The 15381-nt window shown below is 37.1% G+C and overlaps 1 protein-coding gene across 2 annotated transcripts in view; it reads left to right on the top strand.

Annotated features, from left to right (window-relative positions):
* The window catches only part of PCGF5 (polycomb group ring finger 5), a 66350-nt gene that overhangs the window by 14830 nt on the left and 36139 nt on the right, over positions 1–15381 (top strand). For both annotated transcript variants that reach the window (XM_066323852.1, XM_066323855.1), the window contains exon 3: positions 183–254. The gene's annotated coding sequence lies outside the window, so the exon portion shown is untranslated. The remainder of the gene's footprint in view (positions 1–182; positions 255–15381) is intronic.

Here is a 15381-nt window from a genome sequence, read left to right as displayed (position 1 = left end):
TGGGAAAGTTAATTCTGTCCTAGCCAGGCCCAGTACAGCTGTTTAGCAGGAGAACTTAGGAAGCATTTGAGACTTCAGCTATAAAAAGCCATAGAGAGCCTCTGAATAACAAAATACTTTGTCAGGAAGGAGGAACACAGTATTTTATAGATAACCTTTGTGCTTTTGAACACATTTCACAGGTCACATGGTGCAGGAGATGAATATTTCTAACTCGGACTGAGAAGGAAATCCACACATTAAAGATACTCAAGGTATGTATTTGTGTGTCCCATTGAAGTTGCTCAAGAATTGAAAAATAAGAATTTATGTTTGTCGTGGACAAAAGTTTGTATTTAGGTCAGTAAGTAGTCTATTTCATTCCTTTCACTGCAGAAAACAGAGTACTTATACAGTTGTGTGCATTACATAATCCTCAACTTTCTCTAACTAGAGTATCAGTTTTCTTGTGCAGGAGCCTTTTGGATGTTTTGACTAAACGTCTTATTTTTCTGCCTACTCCTGTCTAACATAATGCATTCCTTTTTTAAAGAAATGAGTTCTGGAAGATCATATTTGGCATTAGTCTCTGGTGGAACTGAATTTTTTGATGGAATCTACTGAGTTTTGCAGGTTTACTCTCAGTGCTGTTTTGGGAATACAGAGAAAAAAGGTTACTGTTATTTTTGTTGACAGAGAGTCCATAGGGATGTAAGCAGTCTGGTGTTCCTCATGTGAGTAGTTTTCTTTACATAAAAGTGTTTGAATATTGTGTGAAAACTTTACTCTTTATTTTTTCCTCATCTCTGCTCACATGCTAGTGAAGTGAGTCGCTGACTCCACTGTGAAGTAGAGAGTTTGCTCATGAGTGTATATGAAGTATTGGAAGTACTTTAGACAGAAGAGAAGGTACTTACATTGTCTAACCATACTGAGTTTGGGAGGTGTGAGGAAGGGACTAGAAAGAGAAGAGAAGTTTGGCAGTCTCAAATGAGTGGTTTCTGCCTGTACAGTGATGGCAACCTGAGCAAACATAGCAAAACACCCTTGGGACTATAGTGCCAGCTTTGTGGCTTTAATACTGAAAGGTGCAACAGAACAGTAGACCACTTCAGTTCTGAATATTCCACAGGCTTCCAGCATACTTGCATTAGATAATGCACTGGAATTTTCTCAAATAAGAATTACAGGAGGTAGAAGGAGTGACACTGTTCTCCCAGTTATCAATGCACTATGGACACTGGTGATGTCCTTTATTTGTTGTCTTCACCCCTGGTATTGGAAGATTATGGTGCTGGTACATGTGTGGAATGGGAGTAGTTTACAAACACATTTCTAACCATGCTGCAAACAGTGCAGGGATGGAGATATTATGTTTAAACCTCACTGCAGAGTGAATCTGTAACAGCATTCTTCTATTTCCAATGAAAAATACTTTCAGTTAATTACAAACATAAAATGAGACAGTATTTCTGTTTCAGTGATTATTAATATTAACTACTGCTTTGTAAATGAGCGTAACTGTGCATTATTTCCATTTTAATAAGTCATGTATAGCTGTAAAACACTGTATCAACTCTAGATGTGTATTAGCAAACAATCTCTTTATCACAGCAGAGGTAAAAATACATTTAAATATATCATAGAGACATAAAGATAACTTGTTTCAGGAAGTCATGATGGTATTGTGTGGGATTAGGCTGTGTAAACAGCAATATTCATGTTCATGAGATGTTTGTTAATGTGAAAAACAAAGATGAGTTGATGGGCCTGAATCTTTGTCATCTTAAGTGATCATTTGCTCTTGCTTAAAACCAAATTTTAAAATGCAATTAAAACTCAAAACTCTGTTTCAGTCAAAGCATATAATATTTTTATCTATAAATACACAGATGCATACTATATAAAGCATGAAGCACTGAAGAATCCAGGTTTTTCGTTGAGTATTTTATCTTGCAAAATGTTTTTCATGCCTCCATATGCTGAAAATTTGAGACTTAACTCTTAATTTTTTACCAGTCCTGTTCTAAAATTATCTGCCAATATCCTGAATATTTTCAGAAGCTGGTATCAATAGCAGTATGAGGCAAAATGTAGGCTAAGTGTTCAGTATGGCTATTTTTTAAAAATAGAATCTCTCACCTCAGAGATTAGCTGTCTGGTTTAAATGCATGTCGAATTACCATTCAGATGAAGACTAATGTTGTGATTAACACATTGTATTGGAATTTGAGTGTTGGAGGTTTAATTCCTAGGCAGTCATATCTTCCTGTGTTGCTGACATCAAAAATTCATTAGGAAACAGCTAGAAATATTTTAGTCTTTATGTAAAACAGGCTCAGTAATGCATCCTTTTCTTAACACAGTTTATGTTGGAGACTTTTTAGAGCAGATGGACTCTCAAAAGGGTGTGTTTCCACTGCAGCTGAAGGTATTAGCTGAATGGATATATTTGGATATATTTGCCCTAAATGTAACCTAGTCAGTTTTGTTAAATACCAATAAAAATACTGTCAGGTGTTTCAGTATATGGGACTCAGCTTGCCCTGCACCTTGTGTGACTAGATTATCATATATCTATCTGTTCACTTCTGTTATTAATGGGGTTAGCTAGTTCAAAGAATCTTCTTTTCCCTTTCAAAAAATAAATAGTTTTCTTTTTAACAGCTTTTGTCTTACTCCTTTACTAAATACTGCAGTCAACCTTTAGATTTTCTTCTGATGTGTTTTCTTGTAGAGGCATCCTCTGTCTTCCCTTGGCCTTCTCTGCTCTGTAATACACAGACTCTTCCTTCATGTACAGAAGACCAAAAGACACACCTCTGAGGCTATTTTGCCCAACAGAGTTCTTTTACTGGGGAATACTAGTTGACAGTTGCCCCAGAATTCCCAAGGTGTATGATTTCCTTGATGCTTTCAGAAAAGCAAAAAATAGACATAATTAAAACTTGAGTCCATTAAGTTTTGCTCAGATTTCCCTAGAGTTGGATTGTGATAATAGATGGCCTGGACTTTAAATTTGCCTACCTTCATTCTCATCCTGAACCACACCTAAAAGAGTCTTTTACCCACTTCTGAAGTGGCATTCTCCTCTAAGACAATTGAATTGTAGATGTTCTAAAGTCAAGTAGTAAACTGAATATAAAATTTAATTGATTGAGTAGAGTTCTTTGCTGTGAAAGGACATCTTCTGCAATTTAAGGTTGTTGAGTTTTCCTCTTTGAGAAGGATTTAGACTCCTGTTACATAAATTACAGGGAATAACATCTCTACACCAAAGCTGTAATATTCTGAAATTATTTTTTGGAAGCTAAATTTGTTCATCAGATTTTGAGTTAAAATTGGATACTCTAAGAAACGTAGCAACCCACAGAAGAAGGGGAATGCAGAAGGGAGATGAAAAATAGAAAAACTTGAACAAAGGGAAAATCGAGGGAGGTTGGGCCATGCAAAGCAGCCATTAACCCAATTTAACAGGACTGTGTATTTTGCTGTTGTGCACTATTCCAGGAAGGTTACTATAATGGTAGCTTTGTCATTAAATCAGTAAATAGTAGGTTTTTCATGATTTAAATTTTTAAACATGTGATGGAGCAAATGGGAATGGACACAAAGCTGCCATGCAATCTGATACCAATCTGTACTGATTTTTAGGAGAATCCAATGACTTTTCTTTAGCTGACATTATGATACTCAGCATAGTGGATCCCAAAGAATAATGTAGACAAGGAGGTGACAGAGCCAGTGTAGGCTTGAGTGCATCCCTAGTAACCATTGGTCTCAGGAGAGACCAATGTCATGATGTGAGACCAGACTCCAGCACCCACCATGGCATTCACCTCTGATAGAGGTCAGACTCAGCTGGGGTGACTAGCCCTTTATACACTTTCTGTTTGCAGGCAGCCTAAAACTGCATGAAGTGAACATATTCCCGACCTATTGAGTAATTCTGGTTAGTGTTTCACTGGGTTAGAATCCCTGAATCATTGAGGTTGGAAATATGGAGCCTCTGGAGCTCATGTATTCCACCTCCCCTACTTAAAGTGGGATCAATAGAGGAGATTGCTCATGACCTTATCCAGTTTGGTTTTTAAAGTGTTCAGTGAAAATCCCAGTAAAAATCACCTATTTCTGATGTTTAAGTGGAATTTCCCAAGTCAATATGTGTCCATTGCCTCTTGTCCTTTCACTTAGTACTGAGAAGATTCTCTCTCAGTCTTTTTTCCTCCTTTCTCCGTCAAGAATTTATGGATGCTAAGGTATTCCCTGACCCTTCTTTCCTGCAGGCTAAACACTCCCTGCTCACTCTCTCTGTCTGTCCCTGTGTAGTTAGATTCTACATTTGTTCACCTTCACATTATTTTTTTTCCTAATGTTTAGATGGGATTTCCTATGTGTCAGTGTGTTGGTTTTTGCCTCCTGTCCGGTCACTGGAAAATACAAAGTCTCTTGCTCTGTCTTACTTCCCCCATCAGGTGTTTATACACATTGCTAAGAACCTGTTCTGAGCAAGGCTAAATAACCTCCATTCTCTCAGCCTCTTCTCATATGACAGAAGCTCCAATCCCTTAATCACCTTAGTGACTGTTCAAGCACTTTGTATTATAAAAATACAAATGGGGAGAAAATTATGTGCTAAGAATAGCATGTACCTTTCACTTTTCAATAGTAAATATTTGCATCTTCTCTGACTAATGTTTCTGTGTTCTGCCTTTTGAAAAAAGACACTTATCAAAGAAGTAGGGATCTCCATCGCCTTTTGTCTGTGCTAAATAAATTACAGTATTCCTGTAAGTAGTTACACGTTTATTGTTCTTTGACGACTAAGTGCAATTTAAATTGGCCGCTGTTTACATCAGTGACAGTGGTTTGGACAATAATACCAATGAGGGGTCACGTTCATAGCAAGAGTATTTGCTCCAACAAACAGTAAAATTGAATTTTTTACTGAGTAAAAATCATATGTAAAGATTTGGACAGGTGTTCCTGAAATCCAGACAAACTATGGTGCTACTTTTTCCTTCTTCAAAAAAGTGACTGGATGCAGTCTATCAAACTGGATCAGTCATACAAACCAGTATGCTTTCCATTTCTCTTCTTTATGACTATCTTTGTTGTGTGGTTTTGTTAGCACCACATTATTTGTACCAAAAGCATTATTAGTTTTCAGGAGTATTATTGAGTCTCTCTACTGAAATTCATTAGTTTGTGCTTACTGATTGAGGAACATTAACATAAAATAGGATTATAAGAAAGCAGTTTCAGTACCTCGTCTTGACTGTTTTCTTGCGGTTTTTGTGCTATTCACTGATACATGAAGAAAAAGGCAGGGGAAAGGTATTGCTTCATTGGTACAAATGTTAAGAGAAACAAATAGAATTTAAAAAATTGTACCATAAATTTTAAATTAGGTAAAATTGTGAATTGCTACCCTGTGTTTGAAATTATCTATTTTAGTTGTATTTTGTAACAGTGGTTTCTGTCATGAATTTGGTAAGTTGATGCATAAGGGAAGACACAGCCCCCAAATGCATATTTTACTTCCTGACTGATAGAGGGTTATGATGGCACCAGTGTTTCTGACAAGTTTAAAAGATACAGGATAAAACACCTGACAGAATTCCAGATTTCTCAGCAGGAAAAATGTAAATCGCCTTAATTTTATTCCTACTGAGCAGTGGCAACTGAGGTCTTGTATTCGAATGTGAATTATTAAATAGACAGCAGGATGATGATAGGAGCAGACTATATGTTACATGTATCAACAAGTTCTCATAAGCCAAATTCCTTGTCAAAATTTCATATTCCTGTCTATGCATTTATGATAAATGGAAATTATTTTAAGAGTATTACACCTTTTATTCTTAAGAGCTTCCCAAGGATATTAGATTAGGGAATGGAGTGAGATTTGTCATATAAATTTATAGGTGAATCCTTCTAGCTTTACCCCTCTAGAACCTAAAGGTATTACAACAGTGAAGAAAATAGTCATATCTAAAAAAACTCAGTAAAATGCATACAAATTCTAGTAATGTAGAAAGGTCAGAAATTGGATATCTTTAGCATAGTTTAGCATTTGCTTTAGAAAACCATTCTTGAAATGTATTTAACATTTGTGGGAGCTCAGTTCATTTCAAAATGTGAAAAATTTTGCAAGTAAAAATGTTTAGGGTATGTTTGTGCTTTTTCAAGTGCATTGATACAGTGAAAAGGCAGCTGGCAATCTGAAGCTGAGCTGTTATAGCTGTGATAAATCTCATCTCATAGAATCTCTTAGTATTTGACAGTTACTATAGGATTTGGAACTTGCAATACAGGTTAGAAATAGCAGTGAGGTATGAAACAATAGTAAAAAATGATGCATCCTCTGCTGATTTTATACATCTTTGTGAGATATAAGGAGGTGACTGTTACATGTATCTGTACATTCCTGCATGGATTTCCAGACTAAAGCTTGATGAAATCTGATAGTCATGATTTTAATGAGGGCTGTAGGGTTGCATGGACTCTGGGCATGCATAGTGAAGCAAGATAGTAATGTGTATGCAATCCAGGCCTAAAGATGTAACATAAATATAGTTAACATGCCATTTAACTTTAGATAGCCCTGCAGGGGAATGTAGGGGTTTAAACAAGATTGGTTGTTTGTGAGGAGGAAATGAAGATCTGTTTTTCCATATACAAAACAAGATTCTAAATACAATGATCCATTTTGTACATTTGTTAGATGTTTTCATTTAGTGCGTTATATATTTAAGGACCAAAACAGATATTTTGTTGTATTCAAACATCTTGGTCTCTAGAAGGGCTTTGCCTGTGCTGGTATGCTTAAAAATTCACTTTTCTAAAGTATGTAATCTCCTGAAGTATTAGCTACGTTTCTCACCAACATTTTCTTCCTACAGAATTCTGTAGCAAAGTAGTCTGCAGTCTTGTCTGGTTGATGAGGCTGGACAAGTTCAAAATGTGAAAATGAGCTTCAGCAGACAGTACAATTTTGTACAACCAAGATCATGTATATTCTTTGTATTCTGAGAAAGACTTAGCTTTGCTCTGTCAAGAACCCTAAAAACAGGGAGTCCAAACTGCCACAGCCTACTCAGCTAAAAGCCACATGATTTCATTAGCACTGTGCTGAATCCAGACTTCCAAGTACTACAAGAGGAAGTTCAAGATGCAGGGATGGAAAACGTGGTCTCACAGTTTTTGGTTGATTTTGTGTTCACTCTGATTAAATGCACACAAACGAAGAACATGCTGTTTACTTGCAGGCAGAGTCTGAAGGCCAGGATCTTGTATTTACAAAAACAATATTAAACTTATTTTACATACTTGAGAATTGTTTTATATATCTTTTCTTTAGAAAACTCATTGATGGTAATATCAGATGCTGACACCATTTATGCTAACTTTTTTTAGTTTCATACAGTCCTGGAACTAGGGTTGGGCAAACCGCAGTCAACTTCCTAAGCTAATGTCACTGTAGAACTGGCAGATGATGCCAAGTTATGGGCTGATTGCTTACTTGAGAATAGATTCTGGCTAGAATCCTGAGTTTGTCTATCTTCAAAACTTTTATTTTTGCTTTTTCTTACGGAAAGTCTTTTATCTAATTCAGTAGGCCAAATTCCATGGTGAGTATAGTCATGTGATTGGATGGACAGGATCACAAGGAACATGTTGCTGCACAGACCTTAACTTTCTGTATACATATATATGTTAAATCACTTCAGACATAGGAGGATGTGAAGCTTAGTATCTTGGTCTGCCCCCTATTTTCGCTTAGTTTATCCAGAAGAAACATCCTCTGTTTTACAATTTAAAATCAAATTCAGAAGCATCTGTGTTAGGTTTTCTCCAGCAAAGCTGACTGTTTTAGTGGGCTGACAAAGTGACAGTTCCCATGAAGAAGTCCTGTGCAGTTCAAATGAAACAGAATCCACCCAACATTGTGTTATTAAGGTAAAGGTTTTATTCTTGAGAGAGCTGGAAACAGAATTCCTGTTTAAAATCGGTTGAAGTGGAGTGGTTAACTCCCTAAGACATTGTGAATGTCATTAATTTGTCTTGTGAAAGATGCGGTAATTTGGTTGCTACTTTTCTATTTCCTTTCAAGCTTCTGTGTTTTCTGGTTCTGCCATCATTACAGACATGAGTAGATTTGTTGAGGATTGCTTTTGCTGAGCTTATTGATGTTTTAAATTTGTTTTGACTTAAGATCTAGTAGCAAGTCTTGTTTTTAATTTGCAGCGCAAGTTGATTGCATAATTGTGAAGCTGTTTGACATGTGTGATACAATTTGATTTGCATTCCTGCCAGTTTTCAACTGTAAGAAACAAAATCTGTTAGTAACAATTTTAGTAGGAGTCACTAGAGTCTTCTTACAGTTCGTTTTCATTGTTTTCATTTGCCTTTTAATTTCATGGAAATTGAGAGATGAAACTCTGAAACTATTTGAAGACTTCACATTATGGTTTAGCTAAGCTGTATGTGTTGATGAAAGTGAGGGGAAAAGAGTGGAAAAATATTATCTGAAATAGGTATTTTTCTATAATATATGTGTACAATGCAGTATAGAATGAAAGAGGATATATATTACTGACAGAAACAAGGATTTTTTAAAGAGCAATAGAATTATAGCAAGTAGCCATTGGAGTATCTCAGGAAAAAAAGCATAGACTACGTTGTGACTTGATTATTAGCAAATTTGAAACCTATGTTCATACTGTTATAGAAATACTTTTCCACTGGAAGGATATATACATCAAATTGGCAAAGTATTTGCTCTGTGACTTACATATCCTGTAAGTCTAAGGAGGAGACATAGTCTTGCTCATGCTGACAACAGCTGTATCAGGCTGCTCTGTGCATGAGTACACAACTGGAAAACTTTTCTGATAATGTACCTCTGAGTATCACTGATTGATTGATTGATTTCCATTGTGGAGTAGCAGGGACACTTGAAGTAGCATTAATTGCAGATCAGATTTTCTCTGGAGAAGCCTCAGAACAAACAGGTGATACTATTGTAGAGAGCTGTGTAAAAGGAAACTGAACTGGCAGAAGCAAATAATCAGATAGCAATAGGTAAAGTAGTTAGGAAGTACTGGGGATTATATAATAATTAGATTAATAATAACTAGATTACTTGCTCTAGTTAGACAGACTTTCTAGATTCTGTACTTACACAGAATTGCTAGAAATTTATATAAAGCATAGGACTGTAAAACAGTGCTTTGGTCATGCCCTGTGGTTCCTCGCAATTGGGCAACTCTGAAATAATGCCTGCTCCATTGCAACCTACAGAACATACTAAGAACCACTAAACTGTATTTTTTCCAATACTTTATAAAGAGGCGAAGGAGAAGTAGCACAGCACGCCAAGGTGCATGGAAGTTAGGGTACCATGAGATAAAACCAGGAGAGGCTGTGGATACTTACCAGTATTTTAGTTGCCCAGAGATCCTAACTCTAACACAGACCACTGGTTTTTAACCAAGCACACAAGCAAATGGAGGCACAGAAGCATCTTGATTTTATATGTTGCAAACCTCCTGCCATTACATCACTGCCTGTGAGCAGTCTGTGATGCTTCAAAGGCTAATCCCACTTCACAAAAAAATCAATTACCTATGGAAAAAAACCCCAAAAACAACTGTTGTGGCCCAATACAAGGTTTTATGGTATAAGAATCTTAGCTCTTATAGCCAAAATTATGTCAGTTAGGTTATTTGCACATGAGGAATCAGCTTGGCTACATGGCCATCTATATTTTTTTTTGCTTTAAAGAGCCAAACAAACCAGAAAGCTACAGATGATCACAGTTCACACATTGGACACTGGGTAACTAAACAGACCATTTGGTCTGTAAAATTTTCTAAGTTTATCTCACTTCCTCCAGGAAGTTTCTGGATATGTTTGTGTCTGATACATGTAATCATGCCTAGACAAACTACTCTTCAAAAATAAAAATCCAAAAGAGTGACAAAATAATCAAGGAAGCAGAAGGAAAATACCTTTTAAAAATATGCCCATCACACTTAATTCCTAAATCTACAGCTGCTTTTAGCTGAAGTTTGGATTATGCTGAGATAGGTTGTTGTTTTTAAACTTGCAGTACCTCTGAAGACTAAAATCAATGTTCTTAAATCTGGTGTTTCCAGGGAGGTATGTCAAACTGGTCACAAGATCCTCACTCAGTATGTTTAATGGTCAGCTAATAATATGTTCTAAACCAGATATTTTTTCCCTTCAACGTCTGCATACAAGTGACCAAAGTTAAATTGTCTCCCTCATGCTTGTGATAATTTCTAGTCAATTTTGTTTCAGAGTTATGATTTTTTTTTTCCTTGCGCTGGCAATCTCCCTCTCCCACTGCTATGACCTTGTTTCTTGTTTTCTGTTTCTCTAGCTGGGAAGAGACAGTGTGTGCTGTGGCTGACCAGTGTTTTAGTGCACTAAGGAAATGTTTAACAATACAGATCTGCTCATCTTTCCCTTGCTAGAGTCACTTATTTGATTCTCTCTTCTTTACTAGGAGCCAATTATTAGAAAGTCTGTAGGAACCTATTTTATGGTTTCTCTTACTTTTTAAGAGTTCCTGGAATTTAGTTCAACACAGTTGGAACACTGTGTGACACAGTTTTACCTTTCTCTTAAAGTGTTTCTTGAATGCATTTTTCTTGTTTACGCATTTGTCAATGGCCTAATAATACAGATGTTGGCATTTTGCAACCTGCTTTACTACTTTACTTTAGGCTATAAAAAAAGAGTAAGCATTAAGAAATGCTATACATATCCCAGAAGTGCTATTATGTGCTAATATATTGCTTCTTATAGAGAGCTCAGTAAAGATGAAGAAAAACCCTCATAGCAGAAATGCAAAACCACATTGCTGATGATTTTCATGAGTAACGAATGGAGATAAGAATAGCCTGATTCCTATTGTTTCCTATCAAATCAAAGGCAGTTTTCACACTGAGCATACTACTATTTTTATATGATAAACAATGTTACTACTACCTAAAAAGCAAAGAAAAATGTCACATGATCCCAAGATTATGACAATGACTTGGATAATGGCAGTAAGAGTTAAGTTTACTTGCTGCTAATAAATTATTCATATATATTAGAAACTATACAAGATGGAACAAGGAAAATTCCAACTGGATCTAAATACATTAATTCACAATGAGGATAGTCAGGGGTTGAGACAAGTTGCCTAAACAGGTTGTATAATTGTCATCCTTACATATACTCAGACTTTCTTTGGATGAAGCTCTGAGCAATCTGAATTAACTTTAACATTAGACCTGCTTTGAGCAAAGGCATTAGACCAGATTATGTCCAAAGGTCCTGCCAACCCAATTAGTGTTCTCTTCTAGATAATATTCTACTTGATTGGGAATTTTAACACTGGAAATAAGAGATCCCAGGTGGATATATGTGGTCTCTTCTTCCTACCTGAGTAAATATGCAGTAGTTTTAAGTAAGTTGCCTGCAGTTTGAGCCAGGTTGATCTTCCTCTCTGTAGTGCAGATGAGGTGATGTATTGAGTGCTGTGTCCAGTTCTCAGAACAAGAAGGACATGAAGCAAGTGTCAGGGCCCCAAAGATGTTTAAGGTATTGGAGAGGTTGCGAGTTTGGGGATTGCTCAGCTGGGGAAAAAAAAAAAAAGTCTCAAGGAGATCTTTTCAGCATATATAATTCCTTGATGGGAGTAAATGAAGATGAAGAAGTCAAACTGTTCTCAGTAGTGCCACTGACAGGAAAAGAGGTAATGGGTACTAACTGAAACACATAAAGTTCTATCTGATAACAAGAAAACTTTTTCTTTTTTAAACTGGAATAGATTGCCCAGAGTATGTGTACAGCCGCATCTCTGGACATAATCAAAACCCACTGGATACAGTCCTGGACAACCTGCTTTAGCTGACCCTGCTTGAGCAGACAGGTTGAAATAGAGGATCTCAAGAGGTATCTTACAACCTAAGGAATTCTGTGAAGTTTTCAAGTTTTTAAAAGCTGTAGAATGACATTTCCATCAGATGTTTAGAGAATCAATCCAGTGAAGGTGAATACTGTGGTTCTCTCTAAATGCCATTCAGATTTCTACACAATTTCTATGAAGAAAACTCAAGATTTTTTTTGTTTTGTTAGTTTCCTGGTTCAAACGTGCCCCAGTATCTCTTCCATCTACAAAATACAAGTTGAGACTTGCCTAGAAACAAACTCCAGAGCAGCTCCATAAGGATGTAACATTGTACCAATGTGCATCTTTTTGCAAAGTTAGAATAATTCACTCATTTAAATTTTGCTGAGAATTTGGCTTTATTGACCAATAAATTTATTTTGTCTGTGAAATTTACTTGGGAGCTGACATCAAATGTTACTTTATTTCAAAAAGTATTCTAACTGCTTTAATGAGATGCTTGGAGTTCATAAGTTCTTGTGTTTCCTGGCTGTTCCTTTAAAAAGATACATTTTACTCAAATGCAAGTAATTACTCTGTTTCACATTGGGATGATACAGTAGTTCTTCAAGTATTTCCAGAAACTGCTCCTCAAGGTTGATAATGCTTAGAAAGCAGCATTTATTTTCTATGTGTTAGGAAAACTCATATATGTGAGAAAGAACTCAGCTTTTTTTAAAAATGCAAGCACTGTGTTAAAGGACACTGAGGACTGCTGAGTAAAAGTCAGTTGATGAGAAAGTCAAAAGTTTAAGAAACACAGAAAAATGAGAGCTGTTGTATTTCCGTCACGCATTTGAGGGCTATAATCACCATCTCTGTCATACCATGTATCCTAGGGTGACTTTATGATACTGTATTCTATCCCCCACTGTCTGCTTATGCCAGATATCGAGTTCTGTGCCTTTAAAGCTAGATCCAAGAGAGAAGGGAGGGAGAAGCAGTGGCGCACAATTTTGTCTGCAGAAGCTTCACTTCCTCCCCTGGGTTCCTTTCTCTTGGCATGTTGTCTGTGGCACAGATAGAGGGAGGACACCTTTCCTTTGCTTTTTAAGCAAAAAAAGCTAGTTTCTCGTTTGTGAGCTCAGTCAAGAAAGTTTTTCCGGGGATGGTGTTTTTTTTCTGGAACTGCTCAGCTTTTCTCCAGTCCAGGACACCAGGACAATTGCCTGGGGCCCCTCAAGCTGCACTGAGGCTAGGATGCCAGGCCTGAGCCCCAGAGAGACTGAGCGAGAGCCGAGCCACACCCACAGAGGGCTCCCTGAACCACAGAAGGACTCTCTGAATTTGCCGTCTCTTCAGAACTGCGAGAGGTTTTACTGTTTAGTATTATTCATGTTTCCATGCTTATGAATCCTTTGCTTGTTAGATAAACAGGTTTTTTCCATTTTCTCCAAGGAGATTTTCTCCCAAACCAGTTGGGGGAGAGGCTGCTGGAATCTACCTTTTCAGAGGAGACATCTTTTGGACATTTCCTCCCAGATTTGTCTCAAACCAGGACAAATATTTTGGCGCCCAACGTGAGGCTCAAGAAAGTGGAAAAATCCTGTGCTAGTTGCATTTTGGGTTCACTTACTCTGTACTGGGATAAAGCAGTCAGTAGTCGTGCTACTTGAATTTATAATGTCTCACTGGCTTGAGGCACTGATGTCTCTCTGGTCCCTGGGCCTGTTCAAGGTAGTAATAGCTTTCTGGTCCCTAAGCTTGTCTTCTTACCCAGAGATACCTCCAATTTTGTCCTTAACATGTAGCTTTAACAGAAGGGAGGCACAGATTAGGATTTTTGCTATTTTGCTGGGCATGGTGACTATGATTTATAGAGGGTTTACAAAGGTACTAGGGTTTGTTAAAAATGTGCATGGTCTGTTGTTTATCCATCCTAATCTCTGTCCTAGCTTCCATAGCCTGTTTTGGGGGCTTATTGGTAACTGCATCCAGGTGTTAGAGGAGGAGCAGATGATGAAGCTTCTCAGCCTTTCCTTTCCTTCTTCTTTAAATCTGTTCCATCACCTTTTGAGAATGTTCAGTTTACCCTGAACGTTAAAGAGACCACTTTCCTGCTATTTTATCTGGTAAGTTTCCTATATGTGGTCTGCAGTGTGTCTAGAATTAGGGCTGAGATGTCCAGAGGGATTGAGGAGACACTTGACCCAAGTGTGGACCTAGGCCTGGAAAATCCTGGTGTGGGGAATGAGAGAAAATGGGCCAGGCCCTGGAGGAATTTTCTGACCCAATAGCCTGGGACTTTCCCCGAGAACAAATTCAGAACCCAGATGAGGTGGGGAAATATTAGCAAGAGAACCAGGACACCATGTTTCCGGTCACTAATATGTGACGCATATTTACTCTGATGAGCTCAGTTAATTTCTTAATTGTTTCTTTCATAATATGAAATGACTGCCTTGTTTGATTCAAACTCTATTCTTGTTTCTTTGAGCTGCTATAAGTAGATCAAAATGCTCACATCACTTATATGGAGCTATATGTTTAAATAAACCTGTTGCATGCAATGCTAGGAGTTAGCAATCTTTGAATTTGTAATTAATTCATAAGCGTTTATTAACATAATTTGCTTCCTGGTGATATAAAGCATAAGTATTTAAGGATCTGCTTTCCTCTGATAATGGAATGAGAGCTTCTTCTCTGCTGCTTCTCATTTTCTCTTTATGTTGTGGTCTGGAAAGGTGCTGAAAGCCTCAGCTTTCATCACCTTCAGTCAGCATCTCATAAATACAACTTGGTACCAGCAGGACTGAGTTCCTGCACTGTGGAGAGATGAGGCAAGAATTTGTCATGTACGCTACCACTTACCTGACGTGGGACTGCTTGTCCTTAAAAGAGGCACTTCAGCATGACTTATGGGAATCAATACTAGTTGTGTATATTTGCAAATATCCCAGCTGCTGTGTGAGAATTACTGCATGGCCTACACAGTATAATAAATGACATAACTTAGTTTTTAATATGCTTGAATAGAATAGTGTGCATCCATTACTGTGTAAACATGAACCTAGCTGATTAATTAATTTAGAAAATGTTGGTTGTTTTTGGCTTTTTTTTTTTTTTTTTCAAATAGGATACTTGATAAGCTATGCTATGAAATCTCACTGAGGATACAGTTTAGGTTTTAAAACGTCTTACCAGGTGATTTGGAAACAGCCAGGAGAGAATCTGCAGTTGCTTGTTTTTGCGTGTATATCGTTTTAATAATGCTGTAATAATCACACTACATTTGAGCAGGGCCACTCTAATGCACATTTTGGAATAAGTCAACTTTTACTGAATGTAAAACCGACTGAATGTAACTAATGAAAATATTCCCATGAGATGTATGTAGTTTTTGTTTTCTCTGTTCAGTGTTCTTTACCCTGTGACTTGTCAGTGTGTGCTTTGTGGTATAAAACTGCCAACAGTGGTTAACAGTGGAAGGT

Source organism: Sylvia atricapilla, chromosome 8 (assembly GCF_009819655.1).
Source record: "Sylvia atricapilla isolate bSylAtr1 chromosome 8, bSylAtr1.pri, whole genome shotgun sequence".
NCBI classification, from domain to species: domain Eukaryota; kingdom Metazoa; phylum Chordata; class Aves; order Passeriformes; family Sylviidae; genus Sylvia; species Sylvia atricapilla.
Note: the sequence above shows the minus strand (reverse complement) of the source record. Positions and strands in the feature narration are given on the sequence as shown.